Source organism: Diceros bicornis, chromosome 32, assembly GCF_020826845.1.
Source record: "Diceros bicornis minor isolate mBicDic1 chromosome 32, mDicBic1.mat.cur, whole genome shotgun sequence".
Classification (NCBI taxonomy): Eukaryota; Metazoa; Chordata; class Mammalia; order Perissodactyla; family Rhinocerotidae; genus Diceros; species Diceros bicornis.
In genome coordinates, this window is record NC_080771.1 from 26,170,591 (window position 1) to 26,184,585 (window position 13,995).

Consider the following 13,995-nt stretch of genomic DNA (forward strand, 5'->3'; position numbering starts at 1 on the left):
AGCCTGATAAGAGACATCCATGAGGTGAGGAAGTATGACTTCCTGCAAACAACAGTACCAGCTTACCATCCACATTAGTGAGTCACCTTGGAATTGATCCTCCAGCTCCATTTAAGCAGTCATAGTATTGTAGTTCTGGCCAACACGTCGACTGCAACCTCATGAGAGACCCTGAGTCAGATGCACTCATTCAAATTGTCCTGAATTCCTTACTCACTGAAATTGTAGATTTTCCATTTCCTGCCATGTTGGAGTAACTGGTACTGGATTTGTCACCTTGCTATAAAAAATTTAACAGCTGGGAAAACCTATGAAACAACTGTTTTCAGAAATTGGGCAATAGGCAGTGAAGGATTATGATCCAGGGAAAAGGAAAATAAATGACGTGAGCCCTACAATTGCTCTTGTACAGTCACCTGGAGGTCCTTTGTGGACCATGGCACAGGAAAGGATAACCCAGGCAGAGTACAACATTCTCACTGAGTTGAGAAGACGGAGATTAGAGTTTGGGGAGGATAAAGTAGGTGGGATTTTCGGGGCAGAGTACTAGAGGAGAGAGACCTATGCAGAAAATGGCTCCAGAAATAAGAATAGGGGTCCTTTTAAATCTGTTGCTACATACTAGACTTCATATATGTCAGATGAAACTCCATGAGGCAACACTAACAACAACTGGGGAGCTATAAGCTCACAAGTTCCAGAACTCACACAAGGCTGGGAGACAAGTTCCATTTAGCCAGAGTAGGGGGATCTCATTGAAATCTGGGTAATTATTCAATAGAGACAGCTGAAAAGTCAGGCCTTTGGAGCAAGACTAAACTAGTCCTAGAGTAAAGGCTATTCTAATATAGCCCTAATAAAGCTTAAAAATAAGCTGATCTGAAAATTACTTAACTGCCTGCCAAAACAAATTTCAACACTCTTTATAGAAAGACAAAACCTGACACTCAACAACATAACACTTAAAATCTAATAGAAAATTGTAAGACATGCAAAGAAGTAAATATATATAATAAAATAGAAAATGTATAATTAAATATTATTCATAATAAAATATAGTTATACATATTTTACATATGTATATATAGATATACATGCATATATATACATATATATGTACATATACATATACATACATATATATGTAGTTACAGTTACCCAAGAGAAAATCAGGCAATAGACATGTACTTAGAAATAGCAAAGGCGATGGAATTAGCTCAAGGGCTTCAAAACAGTTATTTTAAATCATTATGTTTAAAATCTTCACTTTAAACATAATTAGAAAGGAATGGAAGATATAAAAATAAACCATGAACCAATGAATATAAAAGTACTATATACGAAATGAAAATTTTACTGGCTGGGACTAAGAGCATCCATTGAAAAGGAAAGATCAGTGAACTTGAAGATGTATAAAAAGAAATTATATAAAATGAAGCACAGAGAAAAGTAAGCACATAAAAAAAGAACAGAGACACAGTGATTTGTGCAACAATGTCAAATGGTCTAATTTACATTTAATTGATGTCCCAGAAAACATGGGATCAGAAAGAATTTCTGAATAAATAATGGCTGAAAAATTTCCAAAATTAATGAACTCTACAAACACACAGATTTAGAAGGTTCAGTGAACCTAGCCAAGCAGGATAAATGCAAAAAAAAGGAAACAGATGGAGTCACATCATAATCAAATTTATGAACACCAGTGATCAGAAAAAAAAGTCTTAAAAGCAATTGAGATAAAAGATACTATACATATTGGGCAATAAAGATAAGAATAATTTCAGATGTCTCCTCTATAACTATGCAAGTCAGAGGACAATGGAATTACATCTTCATAGTGCTGAAAGAAAAGAAAAACAAACCTGTAAGTTAGAATGTTAAATCCACCAAAAATACCATTCAAAAATAAAGGCAAAATAAAGATTTTTTGAGAAAAATTGTGTAAGATTTGTCACCAGCAGACCTGTACTACAAGAAATGCTATAGGAAGTTCTTCAAGTATAATAGAAATGATAGCAGACGGAAAATTGGGTCTACACAAAGGAATGAAAGGTGCCAAAAACGTGCAAAATTGATGCACAAAATGATAGTGATTGCTTTCTGACAGTGATAGAAGCAGAAACTAAAACAATTGATTCTATTTTTATCAGTAAAGTATTTTACATACATTTACTTTAATTGAATAAAGCACAAAATAAGTACTCAGGAAAACGAAATAAAACACAGCAACAGCAAAAAGAGGAAGCGTCACTCACTGAATTCAAGCAGCATGAGGAGAGTGGGAGACGGGACTGGAGAGAGGGCCTGCCTAGAGAAGGGGCACTCCTTCTGCCTGTTCAGTCGGCTTAAGGTCTACTTAAGACCTTAAGAGAGTGTTTGCTGAAAAATGGCAAAGCCTGGAAAGTTTCAGAAATAAATTGGATATCTGGGTTCTTACAAGATGATACTCTCCCAAAATGTGACATTTTCAGAAGTCAATTGTGGCTATGCTCTCTGTACAGGGTATGTGGTATGAGTTGGCTATGTATACTTCGACCTTTTTTCTTATTCCTTTGGTTCTGTATCTTTTTTTATATTTAATTAATTAATTTTGCCTAGGAAGATTCGCCCTGAGCCAACATCTGTTGCCAATATTCCTCTATTTTATGTGTGGGGTGCCGCCAAGTGGTGTAGGTCTGCACCAGGAACCGAACCCAGGCCTCCGAATCGGAGCATGCCAAACTTAACAACTAGGCCATGGGGCTGGCCCCCTTTTATATTTTATTTTTAATTTTTTTAAATGAGATATAATTGACATATAACATTGGATAAGTCTGAGCTGTACAATGTGTTGATTTGGTACATTTATATATTGCATGTTAGCTAATACCTCTATCACATCAAATAATTATCATTTCTTTTCTGTGGTTAGAACAAGTAGGATCTAGTCTCTTAGAAACTTTGAAGTTTATAATATAATATTGTTGACTATAATCTCTGTGCTGTGCATTAGCTTTCCAGGACTTATTTATCTACTAGTTGCATGTTTGAACGCTTAAACAACATCTTCCCAGTTCTCCCACCCCTGCCTGATAACCACCATTTTACTCTCTGTTTTTACAAGTTCAGCTTTTTAAAATTCTACCTATAAGTGATATCATACAGTATTTGTCTTTGTCTGTCTGACCTATCTCATTTAGCACAGTGCCCTCAAGTTCCATCTATATTGTCACAAATGGCAGGAAATCTTGCCTTTATAAACAGTGTCTACCCGGCTTCTTCTGCGATTGGTCTTCATACTGTGTCCTGCTGCTGATTGTGAGTATTTCCCCTGCCTTTGTTGGACAGGATATGTCCATGTTGTCCAAGGGCCTTTCAGAATTCTTTAATTAATTAATTAAATTAATAAGGTTAAAAAATCTTTTTGGAGTTGCTTAGCAACATGGCACTTTCGCAGCTCTCCACTGAGCTGGGGAAGGGAGGTGACAAGGGCAGGAAGGAGCTAGCCCGTATCAAAAGTCCTTTCCAACTTGATCAGCACCGCTTGTTAAAAGCAGCTAATTTTTTTTTGTTTGTGACATGTTTAATTTGTGCTGTCCATGAAGAGCAACTGATTTTTGAGGAAAGATGAATATGAATTAGGAATCTTGGTTTAAGTATCTCTCTAGGAAGAGAAAAAACATTTTGATAAGAAGCCTATAACTTGTAACTACCAAATTGAAATATTTGGTGATAGCCCTATATGTGATATTTTCCTTAGTGATTTCTAAAGACCACAACAGGTATTTAATCAGTATTAATCATTCTGGCCACTTTCCCATAATCTTTGTGGGGAATATGAATCAGGCAATCTGCTGGGCACGGCTCTTGTTCTTGATGGGGTTCAGGGCAGGCCACCCCAAGATGTGCCACTCTGGTATGCTGATTATTTTGAGTTGAAGACAATAAGGGCTCAGAAGAATCAAGAAGGACATTTGATCTTCCCCCAAAGTGCCTAAAAGAATTTAAGATAAGAGGCCTGTCTGCAGGACAAACCATCACCATAGATAACTCTGGGTATTGATAGACTGGGAGGGTCCTTGCTAAGCCCATTCTTATCAAAATTCTGTTTACCAAACATTTACATTTGTAAGGGAAATCTCCATTTGTAAAGGTATCTCCCTTTCTGTACTGGGAAGAGGGGAGATGACCTCATCTCTAGAAACTTGTCAATGTGGAAGGTGAGGCCTTAAATCTGCATAATAACCTTACTTTTGTTTACTGTGCTTTTCTGGTAATCTCCCATAGCTGACTCCCCCCACCCCCAACATCCTCCTTTGTCTTTAGCTGAATCTATTTAAGAAGAGAACCTCTGCCATTTTGCTGACTTACCCAGTGGGTCTCCCTCGTGTATACATGTTATAAGGCTTTGTTTGTTATTCTCCTGCTATTGGTCTCATGTCAATTTATTTATTTATTTTTAAAGATTTTATTTATTTATTTTTTCCCCCCAAAGCCCCGGTAGATTGCTGCATGTCATAGCTGTACATCCTTCTAGCTGCTGCATGTGGGACGCAGCCCCAGCATGGCCGGAGAAGCGGTGCGTTGGTGTGCGCCTGGGACCCGAACCCGGGCCGCCAGCAGCGGAGCGCGCGCACTCAACCGCCAAGCCACAGGGCCGGCCCCTCATGTCAATTTAATTTGTAGCCTAGCCATAAAGGACCCAGAGTGGGGAGAGGATAGTCGTCCTCCCCTTCATTCTGGGGGGAGAACTTCAGAATGAGATTGTTATTGGAAACAGAGAGGAAGGAGTGGCAAAGAGGTGCGAATGGAAATGACAATTTCTTGAATAGGCTGAACCAAGGTGCATACATTGCATATATGCAGTCAAGTGTTAAATTTTTAGATTTCCCTAGACTGTGTAAACAGGAAGGAAAATCTATGTGGTAGAAATTATGTTGTGATGTCTCATTTTGTGAGATAATAAACCCATTGGGCTGACACTCTCATGGTCTCAAGCACTCCTCCATTTGCAGGAACCTCTTGGCTCCTCAGCTCAGAGCTTTCCGTTGATCAGAGACTGGCAGCATCAGGTCCCTGTGAGGTAGCTCTTTGTCCAGCCACTAACTGAGGATGTCCAAAACCAGCCTTGTGAACTCCTCCCTCAGTGCAGCTGCTCCTGCTTCCAGTCACAGAAGTCACAGAAGTCTCCTTTGACCTTTCTCTTTGTGGTTCACCACAGGCCCTGCCTTTTGTTTTACCATGTACCTTAACTAAGAAACCCTTCCCATTCCCACTCCCAGCCCTCTAGGCAAAACTGATGATATTACAGTTGGACTGTTTACATGGAAGCACACAACTGGTGAGTGTGTGTGTGTGTGGTGTCTCCATCTAGGCTCTTGTGGGTAAACTCTCATCTTAAATGCCATTTGCTTTCCCCACAACTGCTTATGATAACTAACAACATCCTAGACACAGCAGATATACAATACCATTAATTAAACTACCATGGAAATATGAAGATCTGTTCAAAGCAACTCAGAATATTTAAGAAAAACAACTAAATGAGAGAGAGAATCTCTGTTAATACGGATTCTAGAAGTGGTGCTCTTTGCTTTGTTTGGTCCATCCTGGATACCCATATCTCACTTTATGGTAGATAACATCTACTATATATTTGAAAATGTAGGGATGAAGTTTTTAATGCAAGATTTTATGGTGATGTTGAAATAATTCCTTTAGAGTTTCTGAACCTTCTTACAATAATAATCATCATAATAATGATCACATGTAGAGAATTTACTCTGAATCTGTGTATATTCGAAGTTAACTTGAATATTTTTAAAAAATAAATTTGTTTGTACTAAAGTCTTTGCACATCTATAATATGCTTCACAAAATGCTGATCCTTTACTTGTTAGTTCAGGGAACATTTCAGCTTGCTTCGCCCTGCAGTTGTCTTTCTCCTCTAAATAATCTCTTCTCGCTGTGCCTGTATTAAGAGGCAGAAAGCATGGCTTGCTGGTGGATTCAGATGGAGGCTATATCCCACATTATGCAGCTCTGCCACTCTCCCTGCAACTGAACTAGCTGAAGAAGTTGCTTTTGTGCCACACTATAACCACAACTATGTAGAATAAAAGTATTGGTGGAGAAATTTTACTTAACCTTTATGAAGAGTTATTTAAAGCTTTCACAGCCTTGGATTAGTTTAATCACTGAGATTAGTTGATTCACTGTGAAGCCGTTTACAATTATTTGTAATAATTATCAATGGTGTGGTTGGGCTTTGAGAGACATGTTTAGAGTTCTGTTCAGGTTCTTGCCTGAGACATAGAGCTAAAGGATCAAGATTTAGAAGAGTCAGAATTGCTACTTTTTATTCTTTATTTTTAGGAAAGAAGATTTGCATACCTGCGCCTCTGAATTCTCCTCAGGTAAAGGTTTTCCTTGACAGCATCTCTGCTTACTTCTTTTTTTTTTTTAAAGAGCAAGGTGGAGGACTTGAGTCACAGTCTTAATTCCTTAAAATTGAGGAAAACATAAAACATAAGGAGGGGAAATATTTCTTAGAGGTAGAGAGAATATCCTTGAAGAGTGAAAGAGTGCTGTTCTGGCTCAATGTGTACTGGAGACATTTTTCTCCTACCCTGTTTTCTCCCTTGTGACTTAACCATTGACCATTTATCAGCTGATGGTGGATTGTAACTCTAGGTCTATTTTATACTACTGCAAGCTATGCAAGGCATTGCAGAACTATAGGTGGTCATTAAAAAAAAAAGGAGTTAATAGAATTCTATGACTTCCATTGACACATTTTAATGCTCAACCTTCAGTTAATAAGTTTTCCTTAAGGTTGACTCAAATCCTTCTTGCTGGAATAGAAAACAATTGTCACTGGTGTTACCAAACCAGGTTCATTTTGCCTGCTGCATGATTATACAAATCACCGAGATGACAAGTTTGCAGCAGAGAAAGAGTTTTTATTCATAAAGCAGCCAAGTGAGGAGATAGGAGAAGGAATCTCAAATCCACCTCTCTGAAAAATGGGAATTAGGGGTATTTATGGGATAAGGTGGCAGGGTAGTCTGAAGTGTGGGAATAGATGGTTGGAGGTAAGGAGAAGTGAGGTAATTGATGATCTGCGCAAGCATAGTCAAGCTTCATAGCTCTTCATAGGATGCATGTTCACAAAATGGCAGCATTACCATGATCTGAGGGTGGAGTTTTCAGCTCCTTGATGTCAAAGGATCACCTATTGGTCATCTGAGCAGGCCTGGTTGATGAGTTAGTGGTCTTAACTGGCCTGAACTGGACGAGGAGTTGATTTTCAGTTCCTGAAAAACTTAAGCACCTATTACCATGGTGACCCAAGTGTCAGAGATGTTATCTATATGATGGGTTTTAGTAATGTATTATTTAACCACTTTTGCAAACAGGCAACTAACTGAATATAGTTCAAACAAATTGGCCCCTCGTTTCAGTGATCACACATTAGAGATGTGCCAACCAGCATATGTATCCTTGACTATATATATGATTTATACATTTTTAGGCTGATAAATCTTCCTTTTTTCAGCCCTCCATTGCCACTTTCAGAAACTTTTGTTAATCTTTCTCATAAATAACATATTATGCTTAACACTATGACTTTCTTCAAGTTATCCACATAACACACCAGTTTTTGGGCTGTGAATTAGAAGAGAGTCTGAGTTATGAACTCATTCTTAGCTTGAGTTCTCAAAGCTCCCCAGGTTTTTCCATTATATGTGTCTAAAGCCATTTCTCCTCCTCCTATGTTATATTTGTACAGCATTTTTCTTCCTAAAGGGATTACATTTACATCTGTTTCTATTAAACACCACTCTGCTTATCTTTCCTTTTCTCCAAATTGTCAAGGGTGCTTCTTTCTTCTTAATTTTGTGTCCTAGCCTCATCTCTATGGAGATTTATCTAAGACCTGCACTGAGGAAATGTCTTATTAAAATGTAAATAGATTCTCAACATTCCAAATGCATTCAAATCATCTAAATTTGGCTATTTATTTGTTGGGTTCATGTTTCTATTTCTAAAAAAAGTATTTGAAAATCAAAGACAGCAACTTTAATTAAATGGGGTTATTGCATGGTGGGGGGGACAAGACTTTTGGAAGTTTATGTATAATTGTTCTTATGGGACAGTTCTCTGTGCAGTAAAATCAACAATTCAATTTATATTCCTTTTCTTACATTTTAGGGAAAAGACTCTCTCATATTTGTTTGAGAATAAAAATGTTTTAAAGTATTCCTACCTGCTTGACAGAGCACTTGGTCCTTTCTCACTGCGTTAAAGGACTCTAAATCCTGTTTTGACACATGCAGAATAGAAGCGTGTCTCCTCTCCCCACTCTACTCTTGTGATGCAGTGTCTTTTATTAATAGGAATAAAATTCTGGAAATGGAAAATTGAGACTTGGCTCAAATTACTTCAGAAATATGGCTAGTGAAAGTCCAGTATTTGGTTCATATGACAATTTTCGGGTAGCACAAACAAAATCAAGTGATATGACTCAAAACACAGTAAGCTTTAATTAATTGACACCTACAGAAATAATTTGGGGACAAAAAGGCTATACAATGGAAAAGTGTTAGTATAGTGATGACTGCATATAGCAAAAGTTTTATGGGAACTATTTTTATAGCTATCTTTCCCTCTTTCCAATGCTCTCATCCCTCTTACCTACTGAGCTCATGTCATACTTTACTTGAATCTCCAGGACTTGGCTTCCTCTGCCTTTGGAATCCATAAAGAAGCTGGATAGAGACTCTAGAAAGGGCTGATTGGAACTGAGGATGAGGATGAGGAGGCTGGCAAGCTGTCACTCAAGATAAAATGCAGAGAGTGTTGCAGATTAGAACCAGACTATAGTAGGAGGTAAAAATATGAAATAATTTACAGATATATGTGTATGTGGACACAATCTCACACACACACCCAGTGAGTAAAACAGAATATTCCTGAAGAAAATGAGAAATGGAACATTCCAGAAGTCAACAACAATTTGTTCACTCATTTACTTACTCATTCTTTATTCTTCCAATATTTATATAACCCCTACTCAATGCTCTGCACTAAAGAAGATATTATGGAAATAAAATGACCAAATATCTTTAAGAAACTAGAGTTAATTTGGAGCAATGTTTCCATTTGTGTAAGATTAAATCATAATGAAAAAGCCAAGGGTTTAATGTCTTTAAAATGCTGCAGTACACTACGGGTCCATGGAAAAAGCCCACTCATTACGGAAGGAGTTTTTCTGTGGGGCTTAGCTTGCCTATAAAACAAAAAAGGCAAACACATGGAGAAAGGCCATGGTGATGGGTCCTCTCAGGACCACATCTAGTAAAATTCCCAGAACTGATTCTCCTGAGATCCATCACTAGAGGTATAGGAGAAGGCAGTGAATAATGGAGTAACTTGTATGTTAACTTCCCTCTAGCTGCCAGAGAAATGCAACAAACCAGTTTGTGTTTGATATGTAAAATAAATGATTGAGGACAGTAAAAAGGAAACAAAACATTAAATGGATTTCACTAGCTCACAGAAGATGAATTTCTCAATTCCTGTTTACTAGCTGCATCAGTCTGTTTCTCCAAACTTGCTGCAGCTCTATATAGATTGTTTAAAAGGTCAGCTGCCATGACCCTGATATGACAAAGGGATACACAGGGATGTGCATGTCAGCAGTGCATGAGTGCACATAAAAGGAAAATGTTTGAGCTTTAAAGGTGGAAATACCAAGACAGCGTATTAGAATAAAATGTTTCCACTAGTTCAACATTTGAGAGAGGGTTAGATGGGCTGTTTTCCCAGACCAATGAAAGGAAGGACTTTTTTTATGTGAATGAGATGGTTATAAAATGAATATAATGGTTCTCCCAAATGAGCATCATTTTGAGCATCATGCATTCCATTCACACCAGGGGCACTGATTTATAATTACCCTAATGAAGCCCAGAATTGGGACAAATGGATATTCACATCCCATTTTCTTGTTAAGCACTGAGTATATTGGGCACATACCACCATGACAACTACAGGGTGCAAGTGAGGTTTGTTTATTTCAACTTGCTTGCAATGGATGTGCATTTCTAGGTCGCTGATTCCAGTACAGCAGTGTTCATGGCAAACAGTGCATAAAGGGGGATTTATATGCAGGGCAGCCAGCATAACTGGATGGACTCTGGCTTGGTCTGCTTGGGTGGCTAACTCTAAAGGAAGCCTGGGCATCTCCAGGCTTCCTTACCTTCCTTTTCCTTAGTGCTAACGAAAAATGCACTTGAGTTTAGACTTACTGATATCCAAGTACATTAAGCTAAAACATATACTGAACTGGCAACATGGAAGAAAATCCATTATGAACAGGAAGAGAAGGAGTGACTAAAATGTCTCCTTTAGTTCTGAATTCTGTTTCCTATTTTATTGTGAGGCAGTCCATTAGTAAAAAAGATAAGATTTACGATTGAGATCTTCCAAGTAATGTTAAGTACCTATCTATCAGAGCATATCATCTATGAGACGCTGTTAGTCGTATTACTAAATTCTAGGAGCATATCTTTACTTATATTTCTAAGTTGGTTACATTCAGCCATGATGGTATTTAGGTTGTAGACACATGATCTGTAAGAGGATTTAGTTTTCCTTACACTGCAATATGAATTATGAAATGGAAGTCTAACCTTAAAACTAGTACAGGGGAATTTGCAAAAACATCTTAAAACATGAGTGTGGGGAATCTTGAAATATTAGGAAGAATAATTCTCCCGGTGTCAGGAAAAAACATCACAGAAAGAGTAGGGTCATTAGTAGCTGATTTGCTGAGCCAAAGGTAGGCCTTGTGACATGTTTCAAGTGATCCAAAGAGTGATACTTGCTCAAGGGTACAAATGTCTATCTTTGTATTGAACTCTGAAGCCCGTGCTGGAATATAAAATAGACATCATATTCTTTAGTCCTGGAAGGAAAATTAGGTATTTTTAGATGTTGTTGATTCTAGCCTCTATACTGAGTTTCTAAAGAAATCAAGAACCTGAGGGGCTGCTGCCCGCTGTTGCAGGGTCACTCAGGGGAAGTTTATAGCATTGAAACTAGAAGGCTTGGGATTTCCGTTTACTAAAATGAGTCCGTTGGAAGACCAGGATTGGGGGATTAGGTGTTTGTTTGTTTGGGGAGGCATTCAGTTTTGGACACAGAAAGTTTGAGACGTCAATTTGCAATCCAAGTAGACATGTGAAGTAGACAGCTAGAATTTTGGGCAGAGCTGGGAACTGTCAGTATACACACGGTATTGGAAAGCCATGAGATCTCCAAGGAATGAATGTACATATGGATATAGAAGATGTCCTTGGACAAAGCCTGGTGGCCCTACAGTGTTCAGAGGTCAGGGAGATGGGGAAGAATCATAAAGGAATCTGAAATGAGTGATCAGTGAGGAAGGAGGGAAAACTGGAAAGTGGGGTGAACTGGAAGGCAAGTGAAGAAAGTATTTTGAGGGAATGATCCACTATGTCAAATTTTGCTGTTAAGTCAATGTGGGAAAAAACTAATTAAGATGAGAAAAAGGAAAAAAGAAAGGCTTTACACTTTAATCTTTTGCCAGCTGGGGATGAGGTTCTGTTGCCACTTCTGACTTTACAAATCCTAGAATCTCTGGACTCTCTATTCTTTTATTCGTGCTTACAAATGGAAATTCTTTTCTCATCTAAACTCTCTTGAAGCACTTTATCAGATGCATCCAATAATAAACAACTCATGCTATTAACGTTCTGTTTTCCAATTACTCCCTGTACAGCTCCAATAGGATTAGGTACATGAACTGTCTCAAAAGTGGTCAGACGTGATTATTTACCAAATATTTTGCTACTTCATAATGTGGCTTGTCATCTTCCCATCTTGTAATATAATTTTCCTGACTGCTCATTCTCTGAGTTCATGTTAGACTAAGATTTATATTTTAAGGTTTTTAGTGGTGACCCCTTAAGAACCAAATTAAAAGCTAGGCAATCCCCAAATTCTGATGGCCTAAAAGAGTAAGTATTTATTTTTCACTTACACGAAGTTCATTGCAGATTTGGAAGGCTCCAGGGTGGGTGTCCTCCATGTGTGGCTCAGCCTGGAGCCTTCACAAACCCTGGGGGCAACGAAGGCTGTGTTGGAAAGATGAGAACCAGCAGTTAAGTTCTTCCACTAGCAAGTTAGACACACCACTCCCAAACCAAAACCAGATGGCCAATTCTAATTTCTAAGACTTGGAGAAGAGGAATAAGGTGTCAGAGAACAGCTGTAAATGTGCCTCAGAAACAACTTGTTTTTACTTTATTTATTTATTTTGCTGAGGAAGACTAGCCCTGAGCTAACATCTGTTGCCAATCTTTCTCTTTTTTTTTTTTTTGCTTGAGAAAGATTATCCCTGAGCTAACATCCATGCCAATCTTCCTCTATTTTGTATGTGGATTGCTGCCACAGCATGGCTGGTGAGTGGTGTGTGTCCAAGCCTGGGATCCAAACCCATGAACCCGGGCTGCTGAAGTCATGTGTGCCGAACTTTAACCACTACGCCATGGGGCCGCCCCCTTTACTTTATTTCCATAACCACAGATCAGTGTAAAGCCGTGTGAATTTGCTTTTATCTTTTTGCATATTATCATGATGATTTTCTTGAAAAAAATATTTTGCCTTACTTCTGGGTCTATCTGAGACTCTAAAGACAAAATAGCTAGCATGCTATGAACGAGTCAGGTTTTCAGTAAAAGTTCAATAATCCTCTTAGAGGGAATAAATGTACTGTGTTTTTATGGTTTGAACTCTGCCCTAAAGTAATTCATGCCAATTGTTAGCAGAACATAAAAGTAAAACCACATCAGCCCCTCACCCAAACCCCTGGTCTGTTACTGCTGAAATGTCTTTCCAAGGCCTCACTTTGGTGTTTCTACTTTATTTTTCACAAGCTTGCATTGAAACAGCACCTATTTTTAGCTGCCAACTACCTCACTTCTTTTTTATCTTCTAGATATTCTGTCCTCCTTTTTGTTATTCCAACAAAGACCAACTTGTGCTTTCTAGAAGTACCTTAGTTACACTTGATGACACCACAAAACTGCATATCACTCTCGCTGTAAACATATTTATACCTAGTGGATCTAGCATTACCTGAGAATGAGTTATTTTGCCATTAGTGAAATGTTTAAATCCAGGTGTTGGTCAAGGGAACTCTCTCTTTGCCAGGAACAGAGGAACCGGCAGGAGTGACTAACTCCACTAAAAATCTCTGCATTCCATTTGATTTTCTTCCTACTTGTATATTTGTAGTACAGAGAAGAAAAAATCAACATAGATAAAAGTGACTTTGGTTTGGACAGGTCTACAATTCTATGAAAACAACTAATTTCTCGTATTTTAAGTTTTTAATTTACGTGTAGTGATATGTAGTTCACAAGTTGTTTCAGATTTGCTCTCATTTGCATCTCACACGTAACTAGGGAAAATGTACATTATTCCTACTTTACAAACAAATAAATAGAGACTCAAAAAAAAAAAAAAATCTAGACCTGCTAACATTCACACCGCTAGCTATTGACAAAGCTGGAATTAAAACCTGTGTTATCTGGTTTTCTTTTGTACTATTTCCACAAGCAATTTCCTAGATAATACAAAGTGAAGATAATACAAAGTGTTTTTTTTCGTGACCTGATATTTATTTTATCTCATTAAATAAATAGTTGTACTGAGCAAAGCACTTGAGGCTGTTCCAGTGGCGCCCTTGCTTACCTGTGTGTCTGCAGCTGTCTGAGGCTCCTTTGTGTTCCTGCCTGTGGGGCATCTGACAGTGATTCATTTGTGGACTCTTCAGATATACACCCAACATTAAAGAGGAGGGATTCTTCTTATAAGTAACTCTTTATGAGTCAGTAAGTTTTAAATTGTTCTCCATTGGTGGGAAATGCTTTAGCACCTTGAATAGTGTTCTTATTGTTTCCTGTTTCCGGATCTTGCTGT

General features: G+C 38.1%; 1 long non-coding RNA gene across 1 annotated transcript; it reads right to left on the reverse strand.

Moving 5' to 3' along the window:
* Positions 1-6,932: 6,932 nt before the first annotated feature.
* Positions 6,933-13,260, reverse strand: LOC131396374 (uncharacterized). The gene is made up of 5 exons (XR_009216474.1): positions 13,150-13,260; positions 12,053-12,146; positions 8,680-8,821; positions 8,252-8,391; positions 6,933-7,306 (listed from the first exon to the last, which is right to left on the reverse strand). It is a non-coding gene; the product is annotated as an uncharacterized LOC131396374 (long non-coding RNA).
* Positions 13,261-13,995: the final 735 nt, after the last annotated feature.